Genomic DNA, 5563 nt, shown 5'->3' with positions numbered 1-5563 from the left:
AGACTCAGGTTCGATCCTGACTACGGGTGCTGCACTGTAAGGAGTTTGTACGTTCTCCCCGTGACCTGCGTGGGTTTACTCCGAGATCTTCGGTTTCCTCCCACACTCCAAAGACGTACAGGTATGTAGGTTAATTGGCTGGGTAAATGTAAAAATTGTCCCTAGTGGGTGTAGGATAATGTTAATGTACGGGGATCACTGGACGGCACGGACTTGGAGGGCCGAAAAGGCCTGTTTCCGGCTGTATGTATATGATATGATATGATATGATATGATATGATATGACATCTATTACAAACATACATACTAACTCCCACAGCTATCTGAACTGCACTTCTTCCCAAAGATGCTACCCCCTACTCTCAATTCGTCTGCCTCCGCTCTATCTGCTCCTGAGATGAGGTGTTCCATACTAGACGTGCGCGATATCCTCGTTCTTCAGGAAGCGTGGGCACCCCTCATCCATCACAGGTGAGGCCCTCAAACTGTGTCCCGTAGTTCTGCTCTCGCTCCTCCTTCCCCCCAGATGCAACATGGGCAAAGTTCCCCTGGTTCTCACCTTTCACCCACCAGCCTCCATTTTCAACATATTATCCTCCGACATTTCCATCACCTCCTAAAGGATCCCACCATCAATCACACGTTTGCATCCCCACCTCTTTACGCCTTCCGCAGAGACCGCTTCGTCCGCGACTCCGAGGCTCGCCCATCCCTTCCCACCCAAACCACCCCCTCCCCAGGTACTTTCCTCTGCAACCGCAGGAGATGCAACACCTGTCCCTATACCTCCCCCCTCAACTCTATCCAGGGACCCCGGCAGCCTTTTCAAGTGAGACAGAGGTCGACAAGTACAACCTCTAAGGTCATCGACTGCATCTGGTGCTCCCGATCTTGGCTCTGAAACATCGGCGAGACACAGCGTAGACTTCCACTGAACACTTACACTCAGTCCATCTATGCCTATGGGATCTCCCGGTTGCAAATCTTTCAACTCCCCATTCCATTCCCACATTGGCCTTTCTGTCCTGGGCCGCCTCCATTGCCAGAGTGAGGTCACATGCAAATTAGAAGAATAACACCTCCTATTTCGCTCAGGTAGCTCACAACCCAGCGGAATGAACATTGCATTCTCTAACTTTAAGTAACTTCATCCCATCCCTCCCCTCCCCTCCCCTCCCCTCCCCTCCCCTTCTTGCCTCCTTCCTCATAGTTTTACCAGTTCCAGTTTCTCCACATTGTTTTCCTCTTGAGATCACACCTTCCCCAGCCAACAATGGGCTTAAAGGCACCACGCTGCCCAAGGTCATTTGTGACCGGCCCCGAGTGGTCTTGGTCCTTTCTCACGTCCCTTCTTTATGCTTTTCAGCGCTCCCCCACCCCTTAATTTCAGTCTGAAGGGTCCCGACTCGAACTATCACCTATCCATTTTCTCCAGAGATTCTGCCTGACCTGCAGAGTTACTCCAGCACTCGGTGTCTATCTTGAGCGTGGCTAAACGTGGTGCCAGATCTCAGCACGTCTTCAGTGTCACTGATACACAGTATGGCCCATATCCTTCATTGTATCCAGTAAGGTCAGCTATTCCTCGAATGATTAGATTTGCCTCAACGGGTTACTAATTTAACACTTCTGGCTGAAGATGGTTGCAAATGCTTAACATTAGCCTTTGCACTGGTACACTGGACTCCACCATCATCCACTAGCTTTGCCATGTTAACGGGCCTCTTCCTGTCAGCTATTCAAGGGCCTGTCCCAGTCCGGCGATTTTGAAGGCGACTAGGTTGTAGCCGCACGGTCGTCGATGTGTCGCGGGGTGTCGCGGGCATGGTCGTGAGTCGTCTCCAAAAAGTCGTAGCTTTTTTCTGGCACGAACATTTTCCAGGCATGAAAATTTTCAGCGACTGCTGGCTTGACGCCAATGATCGTAGCTTGTCATCTCCTGTCGTGGGCGCTGTCGTAGGTTGTCGCCAGGTTGTCGCCAGGTGACTAAGGTTGTCGCCGGTGATGGCGACGGTTATCCACCTTTTATAAGAATTTTGTTTGTTTGAATAAAGTAAATATTTGGACATTTTGACCAAAGATTGATGTTTGAAGTTATTGTATTTCAGAGTAGTTTCTCATGGGATCTCTTTCAAATATTTTAATTTCATTTGTTTTGACCAATAAAACAAACACAAACATTGCACTGCATTGAAAAGCGAACTATTTTCATTTATTTTGACACTGCACTGCATTGGGTCTCTTCAGGGACAAGGGCTTCAACCACACAGACCTCTTCTTGGGCTTCTTCTTCCCCATTCTTCTTGTCCTTCTGTCTTGCAGAATTTTATGCATGAGGGCCGCTGCAAGCAGCAGGGCTTGTTCGTGTAAGAGCAATGCCATCATATGTTGCTCCATGGCAGTCATGATGCAGCATGATTGGAAACCCCACCCACACCCCTTTGGCACCAATATTACGTGAAATGGCTACAGTTGTCATCAGTTGTGACCGACAGGGTCGTAGCTTGTCGAGGGTGGAGGTAGGTTGACTTCGGTTGTCGTAGCTTGTCGTAGTCCCTGTCGTAGGTGAACGTCCTAAGTCGCGACGACTGGGTCGCCGGTTGTCGGCAGCTTGCCGTCTACTAGGTGGTAGGTTGTCGTAGACGTTGTCATAGACGTTGTTGTAGGGGGAGTCCAGTCGCCGGTTTTTCGGCGATCTGCTACGAATTTGACAGTCGCCGGCAGTCACCTTAAAAATGGCCGAACTGGGACAGGCCCTTTAATCACCCAGCAACATTCATGGTCGGGACAGTTACATAAAGGACACTTTGTTTTAACTATAAACAATCTGCTGATTTCCCCCCACTCATATATGAAGGTACAAATACTAAAATGTGTTGTGCAGGAAGGAACTGCTGAAAATAGACTCCAAATGCTGGAGTAACTCAGCGGGACAGGAAGATGCAATAAGGCTGCAGGGTGACCTGGACAGGTTGTGTGAGTGGGCGGATACATGGCAGATGCAGTTTAATGTAGATAAGTGTGAGGTTATTCACTTTGGAAGTAAGAATAGAAAGGCAGATTATTATCTGAATGGTGTCAAGTTAGGAGGAGGGGGAGTTCAACGAGATCTGGGTGTCCTAGTGCATCAGTCAATGAAAGGAAGCATGCAGGTTCAGCAGGCAGTGAAGAAAGCCAATGGAATGTTGGCCTTCGTAACAAGAGGAGTTGAGTATAGGAGCAAAGAGGTCCTTCTACAGTTGTACCGGGCCCTGGTGAGACCGCACCTGGAGTACTGTGTGCAGTTTTGGTCTCCAAATTTGAGGAAGGATATTCTTGCTATGGAGGGCGTGCAGCGTAGGTTCACTAGATTAATTCCCGGAATGGCGGGACTGTCGTATGTTGAAAGGCTGGAGCGATTGGGCTTGTATACACTGGAATTTAGAAGGATGAGGGGGGATCTTATTGAAACATATAAGATAATTAGGGGATTGGACACATTAGAGGCAGATAACATGTTCCCAATGTTGGGGGAGTCCAGAACAAGGGGCCACAGTTTGAGAATAAGGGGTAGGCCATTTAGAACGGAGATGAGGAAGAACTTTTTCAGTCAGAGGGTGGTGAAGGTGTGGAATTCTCTGCCTCAGAAGGCAGTGGAGGCCAGTTCGTTGGATGCTTTCAAGAGAGAGCTGGATAGAGCTCTTAAGGATAGCGGAGTGAGGGGGTATGGGGAGAAGGCAGGAACGGGGTACTGATTGATAGTGATCAGCCATGATCGCATTGAATGGCGGTGCTGGCTCGAAGGGCTGAATGGCCTACTCCTGCACCTATTGTCTATTGTCTATTGTCTATCTCTGGAGAGAAGGAATGGGTGACGTTTCTGCTCGAGAAACTCTCTCCAGAGATGCTGCCTGCCTCGCTGATTTACTAAAATGTATTACCAGCCTCGTTTCTGTCCAGAATTGTACAAAACAAATGAATACTGGTTTCTTTACTTCAAATGCTGGGAGTTATGACTGATGTTTTCAAGCGTTTGGCAGCATTATTTAGTTGAAATCATTTACCAGCCCTCTCTCCAGATACAGGGACTTGGTAAAAGCCTGGTAATTTGATCCATGTAGCTTTTCATCATTAATTTTAAAACACTGCTTTACAACTTTAACTGAATTCTAATTGTTGGGATTCAGATTTACCAGTGGGTTTCTCAGAATTAATCAAATGTGTTTCAATGCTTCTAAGAGAGCGGTTTGGAAATGCCAGACTTTGATTTACAATGTTACCAAATCCTATTGTTTCAAAATTATTGAGTGATCCTAATGCTTGGTTTACAGAGACTTAAAGAGAAGGGAAGTGAATGCGCTTGGGGTGGGTGTAGTGTTGAGAGGCACTGGAAATGCCCTTGACTTTCAACATCCAGCAGGAGGAGCATTCTACTATCCTCCCTGCCATCTCAAAGACACCGAAAACCCAGTAACACCTAATAACACGGCAGCAAGGTTGCGTAGCGGTAGAGCTACTGCCTTACAGCACCAGAGACCCAGGTTCGATCCTGACCACGGCTGCTTGCTTTTACGGAGTTCGTACGTTCTCCCCGTGACCTGCGTGGGTTCCCTCTGAGATCTTCGGTTTCCTCCCACACTCCACAAGATGTACAGGTTTGGTCGGTTAATTGGCTTGGCGTAAAATGTAAAAAATTGTCCCTAGTGTGCGTATAGGGTAGTGTTGATGTGCGGGGATCGCTGGTCGGTGGGCCGAAGGGCCTGTTTCCGTGCTGTATCTCTAAACTAAAATGACACAGAGTAACAGACCATGCCTTAACCTGTCATTGCCCTTTGCTCACCCCGTTTTTGTGCACAAGGTTTATGCAGGAACTTTGCAGAACAGTGGCAATCGTCCAACCAGCAACTAATCAGCGAGTAATTGGTGATTACTTTGAACAGCACAAGTGGGACATGTGCAACCTGTGCAATCTTCTACGATTAATAAATGATCAATGTTGATAGGAAAATCTTCCTGGAGCAGCCATATCTGACCCCATTTTCAGCGTCCAGTCTGAATGGGATATCCCCTTTCATGGAGCCACAGCACTCAGTAAAGGGCAGCTGGACAGACAATTCCCAACAAGACCAGCTGCAGGGCTGCAGAAATGCAGTCGCCTGTGATAACTGAGTTGCTGCATTTTTCACAAGATTCCTGTGAAATGTAACTGATAGAGCAGGAGCCGAATTGAACACCTACAGATTTATGGACACAATGGAAATGACCAAAATGGAGCAAGGTTTTAAATTGGAGCACGCTGTAGGGAAAGGAATCAAACTGAGAGTTGATTCCCAAGTGATTAAGTCTTGCAAATGTACCACAGCGTTGGTGTTCACAACCCAACATTGAATTCTTCAATTATAGGTAACACCCCTACCTTTTTCCCCTCTTTCCTGTGCCCCACCCTGGTGCCAGGGTCAGAGTTGTAGAGCACGGACACAAGTCCTTCAACCCAAGTCCATTCCGTCAGCCTCCCTCAACTTCACCAACCTCTGACGTTATTCTGATACACTTACGTAAGTAACTGCAGCAGGATATAACCACA

This window comes from Rhinoraja longicauda, chromosome 6 (assembly GCF_053455715.1).
Source record: "Rhinoraja longicauda isolate Sanriku21f chromosome 6, sRhiLon1.1, whole genome shotgun sequence".
NCBI classification, from domain to species: domain Eukaryota; kingdom Metazoa; phylum Chordata; class Chondrichthyes; order Rajiformes; family Arhynchobatidae; genus Rhinoraja; species Rhinoraja longicauda.
Note: the sequence above shows the minus strand (reverse complement) of the source record.